The sequence below is a fragment of the Coffea eugenioides genome, chromosome 3 (genome assembly GCF_003713205.1).
Source record: "Coffea eugenioides isolate CCC68of chromosome 3, Ceug_1.0, whole genome shotgun sequence".
In the NCBI taxonomy this organism is placed as follows: Eukaryota; Viridiplantae; Streptophyta; class Magnoliopsida; order Gentianales; family Rubiaceae; genus Coffea; species Coffea eugenioides.
The window spans coordinates 36141779-36153423 of record NC_040037.1 but is presented as its reverse complement, the minus strand read 5'-3'; the positions used below and the strand labels follow the sequence as shown (position 1 = coordinate 36153423).

Sequence of the window (11645 nt, the reverse complement as noted above, 5' to 3'; positions counted from 1 at the left end):
GAGCTCTCTCCCTCTCTCTTCGATCTGCGGCCATCAGCCGCAACCCACGTCTTCAACCTCTCTTCGCTGACAGCTCCTCTGTCTGCCGCCACCGCCAGCAGCAGTAGCGACCGCGCCATCCCTCTCTCTCTCTCCCTCGTTCCGTCCCCGCTACTGTCCTATTTCGTTGGTTACCTTCTTCTGTGAAGAGTTTTGCATTTGCTGGTTGAACTGAGTTAAGATGTCTCAGCACTTGGGTGCATACTTTCGCCACATCGGTTTTCCTCCACCGTTCCCGCCTATCCCTTCGTCACTCGAGAGGGAAGTTTCATTGTTCTCTTCACTTTAATTACTTTATTACCTTCATTGAGGACAATGTAGGATTTAGGTGTGGGGGGAGCAGTCATGGTACTAGTGCCTTTAGTTTTGAGTTTTTAGATTTTTTTTTTCTTCTTTATTTTTAGTTTGTTATTTGTCTACCTTTCATTCATTTTCTTTCTTTCTTTTTGGTGTCTAGCTCTCGTGTGCATGCCAAGGTTTGATGTTGGATTATTGCCTCTATTTCTGCTTTTGCAAAGTTTTTAAAATAAGAATGTATCGAGTTAATGTGGTTGAATCCAAGAGCATTCCTTTGGTGAATATCAGTGATTATGTAGGTGAATTCCTGAACTTGTCTACTGTCTAGGATGGAATTGGATTTGTTAAATCCACCCAATCTTCTATGCAACTTTAATCAAATTTCAAGACAGATTCAAGAGAAAGAAGGATGATGAGAAATGAAACGTGAAGAAAGCCATTCGTGAAATAAGAGCATAGTACCCTAATCTTTATTTGTTATGATTTTTCCTCTTATACTCTAATTATGAAGTAATGACCAAAAAACAGAACTTTCTAGTAGACTTAGGCCTTGTTTGGTAGATAACTTTTTTGCCAAATTTGTCTGTTACAAGTTTTTAAAAAATTTTAGCTACAGTAATATCAAAAAACTTCTCAAAATTTTTAAACTATACACTTCAAAATATTCAAAAAAAAAAAACACACACTTCAAAAAATGTTTTAAAAACTTTTATAGTAAGTTACAGTAAAATTTTAGACAAACACAAAAAAAAACTCACTTATCAAACGGGGCCTTAGATTCATTCAAGTTTCTTCTCCTTGACTTCTGAGCATTTCCCCGCTTTTATCTCACTCTTCTCTTAAAAAAAAAAATAGTGCCCTTTTGTTTCCTTGTTTGTGACAATCGAAAATATTTGTAAGGCCACTGCTATTTCTTGAACTTAGTATTGAAATTAACGACTATACATTTGCAAATAAATAACGAGCTAAACTACTTAATTATTCAATCATCATATGATTGTTTTACCATTTTATCCATGATTCATCAATGACCTTTTTTATCTCATGATCTAATTATCCAAATCTAGCGTATTTCTTTCTCAACTCTGAAAGACATAAAGAAAAAAAAAATGGTTAGTTGAAGGCTTCCCATGCACCAAGTATGCTATACACCATTTGACTTGTGAATTTGATCAGTTAGTGTATAGTGGTTTTTCTAAACTTTTTTTTTGTTCTTGTTTTAAATGTCTATAGTACGTTGATTGATAAAAACGTTACTTATAATTAGTTGGCTTGCTTATGGTGTTTTGCGGAATACTGGACTTGCTTGTTCCATTCTAAATTTCAATGCAAATGCTTTTATTTTCTAACCCTATGTATTATGTACACTCTTACGACTGTTCATACTGATGATTGCAATGTATCAGGACTCCTTATTTGTAGATTTGGCATCAAATTTGTAGATTTAGCAAATTAGTTGCCTTTTAATTAGTGAGCTATAAGACTCATGAATACCACTATTGGTAGGTACTGTACGGCTTTTCGCAACTAAATCCTATACTCTTGTGCATTTTAAGATCCAATATTTCAAGGGATAATTTCAAAAACATCACCAGAGGTTTGTGATAGTTTCATTGCCCTCTCTTGAGGTTTCGAAAATATCACTAACCTCTCTTGAAACTAATTTTCTTGTAACAATTCCGCCCAATTCAAAAAAAGCAACAATGCAAAAGTAATTTTAGGTGAGAAAAGATTTATTTATACCAAAAGTGCCCCTCAACTATTATACTAGTTAGATTAGATAATTGATCTAACTTGATAGTTCACTTATGGGGCCATTGCTACACATAACAAAAAATAACAACTTTCAAAATTTAATAAAAAATTTTGAATCATCCATAACAAAAAATAAGAAATTTCAAAATTTAATAAAAATGTTTTTGATACGTTAAAATTCTTGTTATCACCACGATTATAAGAAAAATTAGCCCATAAGAAATCTCTTTGTATTTTATTGCTTTTATTTGTCAAGTACATAAATTGGAAAAAGGATGCCTAGTATTGGATCCCTTTTTAGGTGCCAAATTAGATTTTCTTTTTCTTTTTTAATTTCAAATTATGGTTAATTTAGTTTGTACACTGCATAACTATTTTTCATGTCTAAATCATTTAATTTATCAAGTATATAAAGATTAAAAAGGTACACCTAGTATTGGCTCTATTTTTAGATGACAAATTAATTAACTTTTTACAATCCAAATTATGGTTAATGTAGTTAGCAAACACTTAACTCTTCTGCATCACATATGTGTGTAAAATATACTAAATAATAAGGGCAATAGATTCTTTTGGCCATCAGTGATGTAAGTGTTGGGTCCTAAATGACTAATAGGGGGGTAAATGAGATTTTTAAAACCTTAGAAGAAGAAAGTGAAACTTTCAGAAACGTTAGGGATGGTTTTTGAAATTATCCAATATTTCAATTACTATCTTCTAGAATCACTAAATTTTTGGATATGGATGTTCTGGTTAAACAGTATCACCATTGGGACTAAAACTTGTTGTATCTTCAACTTGCCAACTAATGGGTGTTCATCAAATTTACATTTCTTCAATTTGTGCCCAGTTGATCAATAAGATCTTAAAAAGAGCGAGTTTTGTACATATGTATGTCCCATGGATTGTATGCACACACACATGCAAACATGTGTATGTATATACACACATGCACGCACATCCATATGCACACACACACATACACATGCATACACTTTTCAAGTACCTGAGCACATAGCACGCGATTCACTTTAAGTAAACAGTTCTTTAAGGATTAGATCAAATAATTAAACGTATAATTCATTAAGGATTCACTAACTCTTAACAGATACACGTCTTTATCGCTGCTGAGTATTCAGTCTAATGATTGACTTATTAGAATAGGTAGGCAAAGAGACCTCCAAAGACTTCTTTACCAACATTGAATAATATCTTATACTTCACATTGACATTAGCAGTACTATAGTCATTTTCGATTATGTCATGATTGTCAGTCTTTTTAAGGTTCATTTACATTTGGTCAGAGCAAATTATGGATATGCATACAACTTCCATAGCAAGGAACATTTTAAATGCAGCAATTATAGCGATATGAGATTCATTTTCATTAGAAAAATAACTTTTTGGTATCTATTATTTGTAAAAGAGTATATACTAAAACATGAAGGAGTAAATCCCACTCAGTTCAATGAGCTTGATAGAAAATCCCGTTTGGTTCTTGATCATTACCCTCTAATGCTAGAGAAAGACCACATAACTCTATTGCTTTATATACATTGAATGTTTATTATCACAAATAAACATTTCCTTATTTATTAATTGAAATAAACATTTCGTTATTGATTAATTCATCCCTAGACAAGTAAAATTTTCATATTTAGAACTTTCCTTTTAGGTAAGTTTTCTATTTTAAAATGTTTCCATATTTTGGAAATTTACCATTTTGGAAACTCTTCCCAACTTTGGAAAGAAATCTTGTTTAGAAAATTCCTATTTTTTGGAAACTCAACAATTAAAAAGAGTCAAATTAGGAAAGTTTTCATTTTAACAAGGACATTATTTCGGGAAAGTCTTTGAATTAGAAAAGTCCAGAATGTTATAAATTCACTTAATTTGGAAAAATTATTTGTTTTGCTAAACATTTGGAAACCTTTAATGACTTTCAAAAGTTTGGCAATCTTTGATGACTTTGAAAAATAGTCTATTGGATTGTCATTTTTTGTCCATATTAATTAGAACAAGTTGCAACTTATAGCCAAGCATGATCACTGGAGAAACATGAAGACAGATGCTGGAACAATTAAGTAAGCTAGAATAATCATTTGTTTTCTTTCTTGCTATATGCACATGTCTGCTGACACACTCAAAACCATAAAGGAAATACCAATAAAACATACTAAAAAAAAAAAATACCAATATGGTTAAATTACTAGGCTGTCACCGCATCATAATATGATTAAATTCTACAAGTTAATAAGCATATTATACTACGGCAAAATCGTACTAGAAAAAACACATCCAATCCTTAGTATGTGTATTACTTGAAGAGGACTTGATATGGCAAAATGTCGTTCTTCTTCTATCAGCAATACCTTTACATTCGCTGTCACTCTCTCTTTCTTTTGATCGTAACCATGCAAAAGAGTAAAGTAGCATTTGCAGTTACAATCTTTAAAGAAAAGAAAATAATTGGTCTTGTTGGAAGGACATTGCTAGATGGAAGAGAAAGAATACTTGATTGAAGGAAGTAATCGCATTGGCTGGTAGGATAGTATCGATATAAATACTAATGGAAGGAAACAGTTGTAGTCTTTAAGTGTGTAGACGGTCATTTGTTCTTAAAAGAGAAGATCTTTTTGACGATGCCTGGGACACTTATTACGAATCTAAATTACATTTAACTTATTATGTGAATACACACACTCATAATTAATTGATCCCCTCTAATTAGATACTTTCTCGATTTATTTTCACTCTTGTTAAACAATTAACACTTGAAACTATCTTAACGAGTGCCTCCAAGGCACTTCTTAACCAAACCCTAATAGAAAATGTGATCAATGAATGATGCTAAATAACCAGGTTATTGTGGGTAAGTTGGCCACTAAAATAGATTTAAAATCTCTTTTTGGACTATAGGTCAGGGGTTCAAACCGTGCATCCTGCATCTTTTGATCTTTTCGCTATTATATTTTGGTGACCACATTCACCTAGCTTTGAGATTAAAAGAAAAGAACTCTTAAGAACACACTGTAAATTAGTTTGTGGTTAGGTTATTGACTAGTTGATATGGCAAGTAAGGGATTATTATAGTAACTCTTCATAGTTTTTCTTCTAAAATGGTTTGCACTATTTAAGAAGCATTTAAGTGTTATTATGCCTTTTTCTAAAAAAAAAAAAAAAAAGAATTACAAGGAGAGAAGTTGCCAAGTCAACTTCAAAAGAAAATATTGAGAAGGTATAGAAGATAGGAAGATAGGAAATCAGGATCAAGATTTGGATTGCCAAATTGAGATCAAAATAGAAGAGGATAGAATAGTGGTTGGCAAGCAAAGCAAAATAATTTTTATTTTTTGGTTTAAACTTTACATTAAAAAAAGTCCATTTGATGGAAGATTATTTGAGATTTTTTTTTAAAATAGTAATGTAACACTTGTTAGGATATGATATATGTGAAACAAAAAAATAGTTGAGAAAATAAAAAGATTATTAGAAACATCTTTATGAAGCAAGAAAAGATTTTTGAATGAACAAAAATAGCTATCCAAATTGGGTTGAAAAATTTTTCGTTGTAGCATAAGGTCTTTAGTTTGGAAGCTTGAAAATGGTGGTATGCATTTAATGTTTTTAAACCTAGGGGATCTTTCTAAAATTTTAATAAATCTCGGGAGGCGGCGCCACGGTCTCGAGAACGTGCGCGTGGAAATGGAAACTACTATCCGTTAGGCACCACTACTATTTAGTATTTAAATGCATCCCACCATATCATATTTTCACTTTTCTTCTATCATGAAAAAAAAAATTGGTCTTTCCTGAGCTCAAGAGAGAACAATTTGGGAGCCGTAGGAAGAAGAAGCGGCCTAAGATGTGAGGAGAAAGAAGAAGGAAAAGATTAAGCTTAATGTTGTTGTCAGGTCAGATTTCTGCATTTCCCTTATTTTGTTTTTATTTTGGTTGCTTTGTTTCTTAATTTTTTTGGTGAATATCTTGCTGGGTATTGTCGAATTTTAAGCTGTTTTTTTCTTCCATTGTTTAAGGATGAATTTATGATTTAGATTCAGTGTTGTTAGCTTTGTTTTGGAATTATCATCGAGTTGTTTGAGAAAAAGTCTGTGTGATCTTCTCTTGTTTGAAAAATATCTCTTCTTCCTTATTTTTTCTTTTTATTTTTTCACTTTCCTCCTTTTGTGTATTGTAAGTGGTGAAATTTATGTCTTGTTGACCAAAGGAGCAAAAGTTTTTGTAGAATGCGAGTTCCTTCATGGAAAGATGGCCTTAGGACAAACTTTACCTTGTTGCAAAAAATGGAAAAACTTCTAGGTTGAAAAGCACGTTAATGATGGCAATTGGTACTTCCGTATAGATTAAGATGTCATTTAATTACGGGTTAATTCCACTTTGTCCCCCCAAACTTTGAACGATTACCCACTTAAGTCCCTAAAATTCAAAATGGGACACTTAAGTCCCTAAACTTATAAATACCTCCCACTTAAGGAAAATTGTTAACAAATCCTGAATGCCGTTGGTGGTCGAAGTATCCCATTTTATAAGGGTTTAGGGATTTAAGTGTCCAATTTTATAAGTTCAGAGACTTAAGTGGAAGGTATTTATAAGTTTAGGGACTTAAGTGTCCCATTTTGAAGTTTAGGGACTTAAGTGGGTAATCGTCTAAAGTTTGGGGGGACAAAGTGGAATTAACCCTTTAATTACTCAAGGCTCCATAAACAAGAACAATGCTGTTGATGGTGAAGCTCCGTGTTCATATATCTTGATATTAAAAACTGAAAATCTAAGTCTGGCCGAAATTTTGTTTAGTTGAAATATTGAGCTTTTCAGCTTCGTCTACTAAGTGTTTGAAGAAGAATCCAAGAGGTAATACTGAATTTTCTTGGTCTTCAAAATTTTGTTATGCTAAATTTGCGTAAAGTTCTAAGTGAGATAACAAGTAAAAGATTTTGTTATGACTGACTAGGTAATACGGACTTTGACTTGCAAATCAAAACAAAGTAAAAGTTAATGAATGTAAGAATAAGGGTTATTGCTGCACTCGGAATTAATAGTCATTTATTTAGTCAGCTAACACCTTTTACTCACTTTACATGGGATGGCTAGTGACTTTAGATTGATGTCCTAATAACTATCCTCACAATGTTCTTAAAAATAACTGAATAGCACACCAAAGGGAGATGAAAAATGAATCTAGGAAGGAGAAAATTAGATTGTCAGGAATGGGTTCCTTTTATGTTGAGGTACTATGAAGTGCATGACAAGAAAAAACAAGTATAGTTTGTATAATGCTTTGTAAGATTTTCAATCTTGGCATAGTGTTTAGTTAAGTTCTTGGTGAAAACTAATGAGCAAAGTACCTTAGGATGGAAAAATTAATGCTTGAGTTATTTGCTCCAGGCCATTCATGACAAGCCTCATTTACAGCATTCCTCCTCTCTAAATGAATACAATCTCCGTTTGTGCAAGGCTTTAAAGCACTTAGAAAGAACAATAAGTTGGCTGCAAATTTTGAGCAGTCATCTCTGTCACCAGATGTAGCTGAAGACTTTGTGTGAACATCCCTGTAACCATATAAAGATAAGATCATACATGAAGAAAAAGAAGGGAAAAAAAAGAAAGGAAAAACACACACACCCCTACAAGTCTACAACATAAGATACTTATCAAATATTTTGCTGGACAAAACAATATAGTTATCATCATTTTCCCAGGTAAGCAATGCTGCGCTCTGAATCACCATGCAAATCATCAAGTAGGAAACATTAATTACACACTAGCTATATTCCCTAGAAAACACAACATTCTAAAAAATGTGTTGCTAATTATTGGCATAAATATCAACCACTTAAAGATTCACCTTGCAGGGCTTCATGTCAAGAAGACTATTGACTGCATTCATAGCATATGTCAACATTTTGTGGTCATATTCACAGAAGTTAAAAATTAACTTCTGTTGTAAAAATTCTAATAATTAAAGATGCAGGACGTATTTAAACACATTAATAGTGCACTCCAAAAGTTAAGACCATATCCTGTGCACCGATCAGCTAAAGTCCAAAGTAACAATAAAATAAGATGGCGAAGACTTTATCTCCCAATATGCCCCCATAATTCAGAAGAAAGGAATAAAAAGTAAGCTGAATATAAGTGCCAGTCCTATTTCATTGCTGAAGCAACATTCAGACATGGAAGAAAGAAAAACCCCACATCTTTAAGTGAAGATGGGTAAATCATTTACTGTAAGTGCCTTTTACAAAAGCAGGCGAAACCTCTCAGTTTTATTAACTATAAACTGCAATTAGTGTCTGGCAACAGCTGCTTGTGAAAGTACAACACCAGAAATTTCCTATTGTCGAGTCTTGTACAGCTTGACTCAGCAGTGCCTACTAGGTTGATTGCACTCTATCCTCATCTAACCTGTCATACTGAATGTCAAGCTTCTTAATATTACACCTTTGAATAGCAAGCAATCATGAATCCACATGAGTACGGTGGTCATACTTCTCATAACATAAAAGCTGAAAAAAATACAAATACTGAATTTCTACACAGTAAAAGTACTCTCTCGAGAAAGTTAAGCAACAAATTTTTGTCTATCAAATTCTATCAAAAAGAATGTCACACATTGAAATTATCACATATGCTAAACAAAATCAAAAGTAACATGATTTTAACATCTTACAGGGTCAAGAACTTACAACAAAAAACCTAATCAAAACACCTTTTAACCATTATATGTTATGAAAAAAATATCTCAACCATTTTATCCATAAATCTCACCTCTTTCTTGTACAAGAAAAAAGAGAGAGAGAAAAAGGAAAAGATAAATAGTCATTTCTCCTAGATGATTGTCTGAGGAAAGAAGATGTGATTATAAAAGGATAAAAAAGTTAAAGTCCTAGGTGTTAAAAGCAACAGGTTTCTGAGATAGTGCAAATTGAATTGGACCAATCAGCTGATTAATTTTCAAGATCCTAGCACCCAAAAAAAGATATATAGCAAGAAAGAAAGTAGATTAAAAGCTTAAGTCACCCAATATTTTTTGCTTTCAAATTTATTACCCATAAGTGCAATTAGTGTCTGGCAAGAGGTTCCCTTGAAAGAATGAAACCAGAGATTTCCTATTAAAAGTCAAACCTTCTACAGCCTGACTTGCTGTGACTACTAGGTTGATTGCGTTTTATCCTCAACTAACCCATCATACTAAATATCAAGTTTCTCAACATTACACCTTTGCATAGCAAATAATCATGAATGCATACAAGCACGGTCAAACTTCTCATAACATAAAAGCTGCAAAAATATGAATACCGATTTTCTATATAAAAGTACTCTCCAGAAAGTTAAGCAAGAAATTTTTATCCACAGAATTCTATCAAAAAGCCAGGCACACCTTGTAATTATCAGGTAAGCTTCAATCAACCAAAATAATAGAAAACTGAGAATTAAAACCTCAAGTTACCTGAATTATCTGTCAATGCAGCCAACCAATGCCTAATCAACAAATGCTTATTACTCTGTTTCAAATTGAAAAACAAAGAGAAAAAGTAGATCTCATTAGCATGAAAGCTCACTTCTTCATCTGACGAAGAAAGTGAGAACACTCTACCTCATGTTCATAGTGACAATAATAAGTAAAGCATTGGTATACCCGGGTGCACTTGTCCTAGCATTTTCAATATGAACTGGCCACACTGCCCTGCCAACTCCATGATAGCCTTGAGGATAATGCTACAGAATTTCTAGCTCTTAAAATTCGAAGTCCCAGGTATCCATAGAGGCAGGCATCAAGAGTCAAGGCACACCAGTCACTATTGACAAAGCGCATTTCCCAATTCAAAAATTATGCAAGAGATCACCTAGTAAGATGCAAAAGACTGAGATGCTAGGAGATTACAAGCATAAATATGACAGTTACAAAGCTGTCAGCAGTAAAATGTTTGGCTAGGAAACAGGAAAAAAACTGGAAAATGCGCTCTTTCTTTGCAACTATATGGCCAGGAAAGTCAAACTTTGAAAGTCAGCATTCTTTAAAAGAACAAATAATGATATCAACCTATTACCTCCAATATAGTGTCTGTTCCATGCCCTTTCCTCCATTTAATAATTTTCTCCCATCTGTGGATGGTCCTTTTGGTGTTAAAGTATCTTCCTTTCAAGAATCTACATAAAATATCAAATGGCTTGAAATGTACCAATATTGCACTTCATAATTAAGGAGAAGCAGATTAAGCTTTATATAAAAATGGCCTTTGTTATTCATTAGTGCACTCGAATACAGTTAAGAAGAAAATGATGAAGTAGGAACTAGAACTGAATATTCAAATAAAAAGGCATGCAATACAAGTTGAATACGAGACCATGCTAATTAGGATAAAACACATCAATCTCTACTAATAAACACAATGTAATTCTAGTAAATAGAGACACAATTCATGCCGAGCCCTGTTTCACCCAAAATGAAAAAAGGAAAATGAAAAGTCATACATCTAATAGAACAAAAAGTAAACATTGAGCTAAAGCCAAAATGATAACTAAATAACTATCTAGGATTAATTTAGAAAAAGGTCCATATTTGGCACTATCTAATAGATTCAAACTCTGCCCAATCCAATTAATACTTAGTTTCAACGTGATCGCAATGACAACCCTACTTGCATATGCATTTGATGGAACTCTTGCGAACGTCAGAAACAAGAAATGGGTCTGTTTCCCGTAGGGTCTAATTGAAATCAATCAAATTTAATAATAACATAGGATCTAATCTCAGTTTTTTGTTCTTTTTCTCTTTTGATTTTATGAATAAAAATAAAAGAAAAGAAGGGACCTCGAGAAATCAACCTTCTGTCATCAGTTTTTTTTTTCTTTTTTTTTTTCTTGGGTGTTGGATCCTTAATCCAACATTGGACTTATATGTGAATAATTATGTATTGCAAACTGTCAATTAAGGTTAAACCCAATTAAAGTGATCAAATATAGTTTGGGTTTAATGTATCTAATAGGATGTGGGCCCTTTAATGTGTAGAAACTTATGGGTTCCTATTTCAATGATGGCCTGAAATAGGGCTCCAAAAGGTAATAGGAATGTTACCTATAAATAGGGTTATGGTCCCCAGGTCAAGGTATCGTTTTAGTTGTCGTATTTCCTAATACCACAAAACAACTCTTTCCTGATATCCCATCGTCAGGAAAGATACCAGAGAGAAACTAAAGGCCTCTCTCAAAGGATCGGTGAATACCTGTTGACCTGGAAGGCCACCCCAAATATCTAAGGGATTCAAGTATCAAGTTTATCAATATGGATTCAGGTACGCTTCCGTTATTTTACAGTTAATTTATTTCTTAATAATCGCCATACAGATCTTGGGTTTAAAGGTGATGGTTTTCACCAGTGGTTAGATTTAGATAACCACCCTAACAAGTGGTATCAGAGCCCATATGGTTGATTATTATGAAATAATTTGAATTTAGTAATTTTATTTTGTAAAAATAATTATGTATGATATTTGTGAAGAATCGACAGTTGTTTGCAATTTTTAAATTGT

The 11645-nt window shown here is 32.9% G+C and overlaps 1 long non-coding RNA gene across 1 annotated transcript; it reads right to left on the bottom strand.

Moving 5' to 3' along the window:
- Window positions 1-7396: 7396 nt before the first annotated feature.
- On the bottom strand, window positions 7397-9916 carry LOC113766936. Its single transcript, XR_003467825.1, has 3 exons — window positions 9752-9916; window positions 9563-9617; window positions 7397-7661 (listed from the first exon to the last, which is right to left on the bottom strand). It is a non-coding gene; the product is annotated as an uncharacterized LOC113766936 (long non-coding RNA).
- Between the last annotated feature and the right edge of the window lie 1729 nt (window positions 9917-11645).